We start from the raw sequence: 12,222 nt of genomic DNA on the forward strand, positions 1-12,222 counted from the left end.
CGTGTAAGATCAGCTTAGGGAGCGTCTCTGCTCATATCCCCTCTCTTAGAGCCCCCAGCCCAGCCAGGCCTTTGGTACAATTGCACTGACATCAAGATGGGCATGCCTCTTCTCGGCAGAGAGGGATTTCCCCTAGGACCACCCAGGATATGCTCCAGGGCCTTCATCACAGCCTCTAGCCCTGATTAAGTACAACCTCAGCTGTCTTCCATAGTGCTTGAACCCAAAGTTGTGTTTAGGTTTCGGCTGTAGCACAGCCCAGCTCCTTTATTCCAGGCTCATAGATACACCTGCCTGCAGCAACGCTGAAGCACACAGTCGTGTCTGCCTGGCTTATTCTCCTTGTGCGTTGCTGGAGTTTCACCGAGGCAATGTCAAGGAAGCAAATCTGGGCTCCTGCTAAAAAGCCTCCAGCACTGCAGGTTTTGCAGAACCGGGAGAGCTGCAAGCAGCTGAGCTGCAGAGATCTTCGTTGCTGCAATGCAGATTGCAGATTGCAACGGCTCTGATCCGTGTGGCTCAAAACCATCCATAAAGGTATGCAGGTATTAACTTCCATTACAAAAACTATGGGAGATGGGAGCCTTTGAAGATGTCTACGAGGATCTGGGATTCAGTGACTTGGATGCCCAGATCTCACAAAAAAAATTGGGTTCCAGCACTGCTTAACAGAGCCAGACAAAGACATCAAAAAACCTAGGCCAAAATACCCACTGATTTTCAAATAGATCTGTGTTCCTAAGTCACTTTGGCACTTTTAATTGTTTTACAATTAACAGTAATGATTACCAGTCATGCTAAGCATTTGATGGTATAAAGGCTTTTGTCTGGTTGTGGAATACAGTTCATGCCTAGTCTCCAGCACGAATCAAAACCAGATGAGTAACCAGGTTAAGAGGCAACCAAGTTGTAACTAAGTTCCCTGATGTGGCTTATGTTTGTATTCCAGCCAGGGCCTGAGGCTCTTACTTAAGATTTTCTCTATCCAGCTTGCATATGCAAATGTAAACAATCATATTTCCATCCTTGAAGAGCCGAAGTGAGATTTTATAATGCAAACAAAGGCATTAGTGTGTTAAAAAGGTCTCTCCATCAGCTGAAAGTGTGCAGCAGTTTGCATATTAGTATATGTTTTTAATTAACACTTGGAAGAGAGCGAGAAACAGTTGATGCACTTAGAACTTACACAAATAAAAGTACCTTTCTTAATGTTTCTCAATGTAAACATCTAAACTGAAAATAAAATAAATCCTGATAAAGTAAATTGGCATTTACCTTTGTGAAAAATGGCAGCTTAATCCTTCCTTTACACAGCAAGACAGGTCTTTCGAACATCGCGCTTTCGGTGATGAAAGCATCTCACTTTTTGTGGAACTGTTAAGAGTAAAACACAGTGTGCAGCACTGCAGGGTCTGGGAGACTTCAAGCTAATCTCGGTCTTTACAGTCCTTCCTGAGCAGATTAGTCCTATGTGGACACATACAGGCTCTTCGCTCTGGATTTAACCTGAATTTGGTACTGTCTCTCTTACATCTGTTAAAAAGCTACCCTGTGAGCTTGACAAATGGTGTTGCAGCAGTGACTATTTGAAAATCAGATGGGGAATCCCATAGGTCTTATTTTTATTTAGGCTTGGCTTGCTGACTCGTTCCAGTGACCTCCGCTGAGGCTAGGCATATGATATGCATGGTTACAATATAAAAACTTTTTTCCCTCTAAAGTTTCAACATGTCCAAAACTTTGGTTATATTTTCTTTTTCTCTCCCCTTTTTTGCTATTTACCACGGGTAAACTAAAATTATTGATGGCCCAGGATTTAATGATTTACCTTTTATTTCCCCATCTTATCAAAACTGAGATCCTGAGTTTGGAAGTTTGAATGGACAAATTAGTTTCCATTTCGTTTCCCTTTGCAATTCAGCAGCTTTTCCAAAGCTTAAGAAGTTTTAACCATAGCAAAAAGAAACCTTATAAGTACATTACATTTCAGACATTCATCATATGGTACTAGCTGACAGAAAAAAGAAAAAGTGATCATTCCCAAATTTTATCAAAATTTGAGCAAAATGAGAATTAGGAAAATCTCCCTCAGAAAGTTTCCACGCTTGAAAGAATATTTTTCACACTAGAGCAAAGAAAAAGAGATTGTATTATCCAGTATATGGTAGTATATCCATAGCTCAAGCTATTCCCAAATTTCTAACGGAGGAGCCACATCTACATTAGTTTGGGTAAGTATGTGAACACACGGTAAGAACTGGTCATTGCTCACATAAAGCTGAAACAGCTACAAAAGGAAACCGCCCTCAGCTGATGATGGCGTATTCCTGCCTACAGCTACTTGAGCCACACTCGGCGGCTGCAGCTGGAAGACAAGGTGTGGTTTGACCATATGTGAGCCAAAACACGTGGTGACTTCGTTTTTACAGATGATGCCAAGTGGAGGTAAACACCTCAGCGCACACGACGTGAGTGGCGCCTGGGCTTTGCTCCGACCTGCCAATACGCAAACCTGCAGGTTTGTACGTTGCATTCAGCAGGTTATTTTCCCCAAAGGAGGTAAGGTGCGCTTTTCCCTCAAAAAAGTGCTGGCAGAGGGCGCGGGGTTTTGGGCACAGCTCTCCACTAACGGGGAAGAGGGCAGGGGCAAGCCCCCTGGCCCCGGTAAGGAAGCACCGGGGCAGGTGGGCTCCGCACCTCAGCCCGAGGGAGGCTGGGGGGGTGCGGTGGCTGCCGTGCGGCGAGCAGGGGCCAGGCTGCCGCCGCCTTCCCAGCCTCGGCCCCCGCTCCTCCCAGCTAAAGCTTTGCCGCGCTGATTTACGACTCCCTCCGAGTGCCTGGGATGGAGTTATAGCCCCTTGTATTACACCGTGCCTTCTCTGTTATTCTTACTGCGCGCCACAGATTTATGACGGCTTTTAAGCCAGGCAGCACGTAAAGAAATATGATCTTAACAAAATATAGAAGGGACTAAAGGAGGTCAAAGTGTGGGAGCTGAATGCTATACGGTGATCCAGGATTTCCTTTTATTTACTGCTCACACCTTTTCGATCTCAAGTGGATTTTGGCTGTCTCAGGCGGCCCTACCCAATGGCTGGAGAGGAGTCTGTAATCCACTGAGCCGAGACGCTTCGCCATCAGCGGATGTCTTTTATTACAATTTAGCAGCCATAGGAAATCCCAAAATACCGTTGGTGAATTAAATGAATTTTAGACACAGAGTGCCAGAAAGACGCATAGCATCAGGGTAGGTAGGAATCCCACGTTCATCTGTACAGGCTTTCTGTCTCGTGCCATCTCTTACTGTGGCACCGACCTACGCTCTTCTAGGTTAATGGTGTCCTGCAGAGCTCCTCTGCTTTTGGTGCTGAAGGAGAATAATTTGGGATAGTCTTTCATAGAGAAGCAGAGCAAAAGCTATGCCTGATTGCATCGATACAATGGTGTGGCAAAGAAAGTAATGCTGTAAGTAAGTCTACTTTATAGCATTATTTACATATATTCGTCAATTATTCCAAAACTGGAGCGCATAGGAAAAATACAGGCACTGCCCTTACTCTGCAGATGGATAAGTTGAGACCTGGTTGCACACGCAGGATGACACAAGCACAAGGGCAGAGCTGCACGGAGTCACCTGCGGGACCACGGCCTGCATTAAACACTCTACATCAAGATGCAAAGCGAAACAGCTGGCAAGGGGGAAGAAAGCTGTAATTACAGCCAACAAGTGAGTCCTGAGCCAACACTTACTGCTGAGGCCCTGGTCTTGAAACAGAAGCCAGGAGCAGGAGCTTTTTCCCTCCTAGGTGAGTGCTGTAATCCCCTCCAGCTACAGTATCATTCCCGTCATTAATAAGACAAGCTCTGGTGTGCTCCCTTTCACTCAGATTTATTATCATCGTTACGCTATCAAAGGAAAGAAATTTGTCTCCCTTCTGGTTACAGGCTAGGGCTATAGCAAGGCTCCCATGGCTTGTGTTTTTTGGTGGGGGTTTTTTTGGTTTCTTTTTTTTTGAAAGGCGCCCAACAGTCCAAATAATAGCACACCCACTCTTCTAAACTTCCAGAGCAACATACTCTCCAATTCTCCAGCTGCTTAACGCTGGTCACGCTGTAAGCCCTTTCTAAAGCACAGAAAGTTAAAACAGGTCGTGCCTTGGATTACTCTTTGGTAATTTCACTGGCCACTAGTCCACATCTGAAGCATCTTTTCTTTGGAAGTCTGGACTCTCATGAGACGCAAGATAGGCATCAGAACTGATGGTCAACACAAAACTGCCTCCCTGGGGTCTTCTGCAGACAAATTTGTTTACCTGGGCCCAGAGGTGAGTCAAGTTTATAAATTTAGCAGCACCTCTTTAGTTTTCAACACAGAATCTTTAAGACAAGTAAACCAGTTATCAGAAATAATTTGCATGAGGTTTGTTACATTGCTCAGTGACTCACCACTGCTGCCATTTCTTCCCCAGGTGTAGTGCCTCAAAGCCTGGGGCAGCTGTGGATCTTCTCCTGAGATACATGGTCTCCTCCAAAATGGCATCCAAAGAAGGGTGAGTGATGTAACTTTGCCGGAAAGGGGAGTATGCCTGCCTTCCCACTAACCTTGGGATCCTTGCGTTCCCCAGCTCTCTATTTTCCAACTGATTACTGAATTGCTCATGCTTCTTTCCTCACAGTATGTGCTGTTTATGACGGCATCAAAAACAACCTCTTTTTGAAACATTAACACTACAGTCTGTGTTTAAGTGTAATATCTAAATCAGTCCTTGTGTATTTTGAATATGCTATATCACTAAGACATATGGCAAGACCTCGTACCATATGAACGTGCTACCTCCTTTTTTTTTTTTCTTCAATGTTGTTTTCATGACTTTCCTCATCAGAAGATCTTATGTATTTGGTAAGTGGTTTTCCTCAGCTTAGTTTTTGATTCTTGATGATGTGGAGAAGGTGAGCAGGGAACAACTGCGTCCTGCCTCAAGCAGTAAGAGACCTAGGGAATGGCAGATTCAAAATGATCAAAAAGAGATACTTTTTCCCAAGCTGTTATGGTTAAACAGTGGAGATCTTTTCTGTTGAGTGTACCACGGTGCCCTTGGCAGCTCAAAGAGCAGTAAGAGTGAGAGACGTATGTGGATGACCACAGCAGATGTAGCACTCCTGTCTCAGCTAAGGATGGATCCTTGGAAGGACAGAGTCTAATTTTATGACGGGACTTTTTCACTTAAGTTTAAAAGTTGTGAAAGGCTTTTCTTACGGTAGGAGCACTGCCTCGAAAGAGTTTTGGCAAGAAGTTGCCACAGTACTAAACTTGCTTTCATTTAGATGGTTTTCCCTTTGATATGCTTGCTTTGCAATAGTGACTTGGCCTGAAGAGAAGATTGTGGAGAGAAACATGGTGAAGATAAATCTCAAAGCTGCTGCATTTGTGTGGGTCCCCCACTTTGGCCAGGGGTAGTCATCCAGCTGAAAGCAGTCTCGAGTTGATAGCAGACTTTGCTAGGGGTAAAAGTTAGTCATTTTTGCATTAAGTTTCAGTACCTTTTTAATGTAATGTACTTGGCTTATGCAGGAGTCATGAAGATGTTCCTCAGATTCTGTTCTTCCTGTCGGGAGCCTTTTGCCCTTGCACTTGATTTGTATGCTCAATTATAACCATTCCAGTGGGGCACATAACTCAGATTTTATGATAGAATGAAAGTATAAAGTCATAGCTTAAACTGTATTGCACTTCTTGCTGGGCTGTGCTATGCATATTTAAATAAAGAAAGGTCAAAATACTGCACCACCACAGAAAGGGGCACATGATGTCTTTATCTGTAGAATAGGGATAATACTGTATGCTTATATACCAAGACTTACCATAAGATTAAGGGCACAAAACCTGAAGTTTTTATTTAGCGTGGCTAGGATATGTTGTAACAACTGGCAGATACTGGTTAACTCTCAAACAGTAGCTGAAGGGACTGAACCTTTTACGCTTGCTGTTGCTTTACGCTGAACAGTTTCAGATGAATGCAGCCTCTTGTTTCCTACACAACCAAAGGTTCAAGTATAGACCGTACTGCTGATAAAGTAATTACAGAAATTACTGATCCGTTCTAAACTTTGAAAATGTTCATTCTTCTTTTGGTGGCAAATCTAGATCCAGGTTCTGTATGTGGAAGAAACCAAAACCTCCTAAATATAGCTTTAGTTTTCTACTTCCTAGCTACAAGCAGAAAATACCCATGAATCAATAACAAAGGCCTGTAAACACTCTTCTGGCTCTATAGCGTACTTAATCTCAACCAGGGGCTGTAGTAAACCACAATTCCCTAGCTGCAATAAATGCTGCAGACTCCAGAGCCAAGCAAAAAGTTTAATTAAAAGCAAACTGATACGTATAAATCTGCTGACGCAATCTCTCACTCTTGCATCTGAAATATATATAGGCCTCTTCCTGGAGACACGGGATGATTTAGACTTCAATTTCACTTAAGAAGCCTCTCAACTAATACTATCCAGCGAGTGTCTGTGTACACACTACATAAAAACTTTCTGTTAGCTAAATGCATTGATCTCCCATTGCTTTACAGGCCTAGTATATCAGCTGTTGATTTATTTGCCTAATTTAAGAGACTCGGCAACATTTTCCTGTGCTCTAAATAGCCAGGCATCTCTGAACTTTTCAGAGGAACTACATTTGGCAGTTGATGGGTACGACGGCGCTAGCGCAATAGATTATATTTTGGCTATGAGTAAACTTGGCAACTTTGAGGAAATGTCTCACTGATGCTTTAGCACCAGACAAGCTCTGCTCATGTTAGCAACGTTTGACAAGCTGTTCTATAAATATTTAATGAAATGCAGTTTCTTGTTGATTTGTGTCCTAAGTCTATCCTAGCACTACACACTTCAGCCTGAACTCGCCCCTTCTCCCTCCATACCCCCGTGTACTGTAGCTCTTTGCTGGACAGGACGCTGCATGCCTTGAAGTTGATTCACAGAAAAGTCTGGGTTAGATGGGACCTCTGGAGATCTTCTGGTCCAAACTGCTGTTGAAAGCAGTGCCTTAGATTAGGTTATCCAGGGCATTGTCAAGCAAAGCCTTGAATATTTCTGTGAAGAAAGGTCCCAACGCTTCTCTGGGAAGCCTATTGCAATGCTCAATTGTTCTCTGGCTGAAGAATTATTTTTTTCTTATGTCCAGAAGGAGTTTCCCCTAAAGCAACTTGTGCCCACAGCCTCTTGTCCTGCCACTGGGAATCCTTTTGAAAAGAGTATCTCCATCTTCTCCACAACTACTGTCTTTGGGTGTTAGAGACACTGACTAGGTCCATCCTGAGCCTTTTCTTCTCTAGGCTGAACAAATCCACTTCCTTTAGCCTTTCTTCATATGCCAGGTTCTCCAACCCTCCAATCATCTTGGCGGCCCTCCAATGGACCCTCTCCAGTTTTTCAATGTCTTTCAACGTCTTGAGCTGCAGGGCCAAAAGTGGACATTAAATTCCAGGTGTAGCCTAACAAGTCCTGAGCAGAGTTACGTATACATTGGCTGGCCTAATTAGTATGTTCATGCAGACACTGGCCGTTTGTGTGGCTTTGGACCAACAATACTTTGATGCTGATTTTTCTGAATTGGAAAAGGAGGAGGATGACAACTGCTATGGGATTTGGGAATAATAAAGGCTTAGTTGTTTTTTCTTTCTCAGAAAATAAGAATACTTTTTCCTCAGAAAATAAAACTATGTAAAAAGTATATGTGACGCTAATGAGTTCTGGCATAAAATACATTAAAGCAATATTCTAGAGGCAAAACAGCTTCTGACACAATATGAAATAAACAGTTCTAACTAGTTCTCAAAAATTAGAGGTCATGTATATTGGGGACCAAATCGCTATGCCTTATATCTTTGAGCAAAAATTAATCTATTCATCCCATTTTATTTATAGTGGTCTTTGTTGACTTACATCCATGTGGTGTTTTGGCTGGTATGCACTCTATTGATGCATTGCTAAACAAAAGTGAACTATGAAGTCTTCATAGCCAAAACTTTTCTTGTGCTCTTGAGGAGACACAGTAATGTATCTGGTGCCAATGTGTACCCGGCTAGATCAATAAAGATAAATCTTGCATTCATGGATGTATTAGGAGACCTCCAGCAGATTATTGAATTAGGGATATCCTGATCAGCTATTCTTAAACTGAAAGAGACAATGGCATTTTGCAAGGGGATGTTCTTAAAACAGAACAAAAAACCACAAAACAAAACCCCTAGAATTTCTGTTTATTAACTGAGGCTTTGTTTACTGCAGTAGTGATCATACAAATCAAAGCAACCAAAGATACAGCCTACAGTTAAAAGAGTTATCTTTAACTGTGCTTTAAGTTTGTTTTCATATAGAATAGTAAAATTCCAAACGTGTGGAATAAAAGAATAAAAGGCTGCCACCTGAAAACGTCTAAAACTCAACTTTGAAATACAGAATGAATTTCTTTCTGCACCAAAACAAGTTCAGAACCATAGATTAACTCAGTCCTGTTGCAAGATACTAATACAAAGATGATACCTCAAAAAACCCAAACCAAAGCAAAACAAAAAACCCTGAATAGCAGTTATTTCATCAAAAGATAGGCCTTAAAGCAAATTTTGCTTTTTTCGTCTTACTTATTTTGCCTATTTCATCTTATTCGTGGCAATGAATGAGATTGTCCTGCCATGAGTAGAGTGACATGGAGACTAAAGCAGGGGAAATGAGTTCAAACCATATCATAAGAAGTCCCAATATTCAAAGCACAGTAATTTGCTGTAAAATACAAAATTTAATGGAAATTTTTGAGAGAAAATTCTACCTGTCTCTTTTTACATTCCTTCTGATTGAACAATAGAGTCAATGTACTAAAGTCTATTCATTTATTTATTTTTAAGTTTGCATTATCTAACGTAGACTAACTACGTAACAGGAGTTCCTGAAAAGCAGAATAAGGTCTGAGTATGCACTAATGGATTGGTGTTCATAATCAATACCCTGAAATGTGTCCAGCCTGATGCTAAATCAAATGTTTAGTGGCTAAAAGTACTGCAAGCCAAAATAAGGTTGAAATCCAATATGATGATACTTGTCCATTTTCTCCTAAAGGAGGAGGGAATCCTGAAAATGGAAAATTAGATGCAGGAGGAAGGGAGGATGTAGGGAGTGACTCAACAGGTGACAAAAATGAAACTGAGATTGCATATATGCAACATGATCAGGTTGGAAAAGTAATTAGTTGAGCTGGGAGGCAAAATGAACCTGTAGTAGAAGAAGGCGGCTTAGTCAGGAGATAGAAATCTGATGCTGGAGAGAGTCTGAAGCTGAGCCTGATCAATCCAATTTGAGTTTTTCAAAATGCAAATTCCTCCTGCTCAACGGGGCATTATCTAGTGAACGGAGTATACATTCGCTTAAAATAAGTCCATTTGAATTGGTCTTCAAACTAAGGGTTTGTCTCAAACAGTATCTGAACTCTCGAGTGTGTGAGATTCTGCAAGCCAAGCGAGAGCCAGAAGGGTCTCCTGAAATTCAATATTCAGCAGCTGTTGAAGCTTTTAAGTTTCTGATGTGCAAAAGGGAGTCATGGAAAAAAGAGTCAGGGGAAAAGAGATTTTAGAAGCACTGTTATTGACTTGCAGGTGTAAATGTCCACTGAAGACTGAAGTAAATATGGGGGAATTGGCAGAGAGGACTTGGAGACAAACACGGAAGCTGCTGAGAAAGATAATGTTTCAACACTGTCAAAATTGTCAGCGTGTGTATTAAATATGGCAAGGATGAAAAATGAAATACTGGATTAATATAACACATCAAGTTGAAATAAACTGAAGAGAGGCTGGAGAAAGATGAGACTGGGGCATCAGTGATCACAGCAGGGATGTGGAAGTATTGTATCTACAGATGCATTAGAAATATAAAATGAGGACTTCAACTTCTAAACATTGGGAATCTGGCTCAGAGCTTCAGCTGCTAGACTCATCTGAGATTCTGGGAGATGCACGTGAAGCTCCCTGGCAGAAGACAGAAACTGAGACACCTAAAATATCAGGAAATTTTATTTAAGAAAATCCATAAAGGAGCAGTAGAAATTAGAAAAGAGAAGCATTGAAACTTTAGTTATGTCTTACAAACCCCCGATATGAATCTGTCTTAACATCTTCCTTCCTTGCTTCATACTCACTTAACATATTTTCCACGTACAATAGTGCCTTTATACGAAGTTTCAACTCTTTTGCAGCAAGTGTTACTGACTTAATATAAAGCCGCTCTTTGAAAGAAGAGTTACTTTCCCTTTTGGCACTTCTAAATATTTCTGTTTCAAATTTGTGCTCCTTTCCCCCCAAGATCTGAGTTGCAGAGCTGCTTCCTTCAGTCCCCGGTGGAGGCCTATTTGTATTGGCTTTGATGTAAGCAGTAAGCTGCTTGGTTTAATTTTAACTTTTCAGGGGAAGAGTTTATTCACAAATGAATTACACAGCATGAAATCTTAAAAGCTGCAGTTAGATGCTCATGGAAAAAATGCATAATGAGTTTGGTTGGGAAAAATGTTACAGAACTGGTGTTCTTGTCTAAAAAGACAATGCGCTTTCGCGAAGAGAGAGCAGGCAGGATGGAAAAGACAGGCTTCGCCACCGAGAAGGGAAGGGCTGCAGAGCGACGTTTAATGTGCCCGTTAGGTGAACTGCACGTGCAGGCTGGAGTGAGAAACGCTGCGCAGGGAGAACCAAAATGCCTTATTTCCAGATAACGCATCCAGAACGTAGTCGTCTGAACCGGCCGCCTTGCTTTTGGGATGTTTAGCAATGCTCTGCACAGTAGCAAGATACTGAATACCTTGTAAGCATTACAGTCAATTTTTGTCATATCTTTTAACTCTCTGCGGTCATTTGTTCGGTGTGCATCATATTTTAGAGCGGTAATAAATATTTATGCTTGAAGCTGGGTAGCTCCCACAAGCAGCTTTGATCCTTAGGAAGCCACAAACCTCACTGAAACTTGTAGGTATCACAGCTCCTGTCATCCGTTTTGCTAATGAAAGCTGAAGTAGAGGTGCTACTACGAGGGTTGCAAATCAGCATGGCAATACTGGGGTAGGTTGTGAGCTGAAGCCTCAAAAAGAGATCTCCTGACTCTGAAAGCAGATCTGGGAGCCAGGCGCTGTTTTGGCGGAGCTGGATGCGTCCAAGATAAAAGCCAGAAATGCAAGCAGAGAGGTGTTGTGGGGGAAACAGCATGTTGAGTACATTCTTTGTAAATAAACAGGATTATATAAAAGAAATTACATAGAGGTTGTGCCACCATCAGTTAGCCTTCCCAATGCAAACAACGTGCAAGACGTAGAAAGCTGATTAACTGCTGGGGCTAGAGAATAAACTCTGACAGTCCCTCAGAAATCAAAAAGACCAAAATAATCTTAAATAAGAGCTGGATGTTTTCTAAAAAGGTGTAAAGTAAGAGCAGGTAGCTTCCCCAGATGAGCTTACAGGTGACACAGAATTGAGGAGATAAAACCTTCGGGGAAGCTGCATGGTGTCTGGGCAGATCAGGAAGCCCAGCTGCAATGCTGCCAGCTCAGAAAGAGAAGATGGATAGATAAAGTCACCAGCCAGCTGGCTGCCACTGATCAGAAACTGTCCTAAGAAATATGGAAGAACAAAAAAACTCGACTGCTTTGGCTCATACCGGCGGAGAGGAACTGCAGCAGCAAGGAACTTGCAAAAGGAAATTAAAAGATTGTTTAGAAATTAAAAGCTGTCAAGATTCCATGACGTGGAGCCATGGGTCCTTCCAGTATTTCAAATTTTCTTTTACTTTGGATACAGATGCTAGTGCTTATAGACCCAAAAATGAGGGCCATAAGAGAGAGTGAAGGTTATTACTATGCAAGACTAAATTTTCTAGGGACACAGCATCAGTCAAGATTCTGCAGAATGATTCTGCTGCTCTTGGTTTGGGAACAATAAGCTCAAATAGACCTAAAACCTAAGGAGTTGGGGTGGGAATAGGAAGGACGGAAGCTTTACCTTACAATAACTAGAAAAGGCAAAGATTAGCTGTAGAGAAAATGTCTTATTTCAGCACATAGGTAAAAACCTTCCCTGAAGTTCTAAGCCCTGCCTCGCTATCAGCCAGATCTTCTTCATAAAGTACAATTCACCTGCAGTTCAAGTGCCGCAGGTGTATGAAAAATGTCACCAATTTTAT

Source organism: Calonectris borealis, chromosome 1 (assembly GCF_964195595.1).
Source record: "Calonectris borealis chromosome 1, bCalBor7.hap1.2, whole genome shotgun sequence".
NCBI lineage: Eukaryota > Metazoa > Chordata > Aves > Procellariiformes > Procellariidae > Calonectris > Calonectris borealis.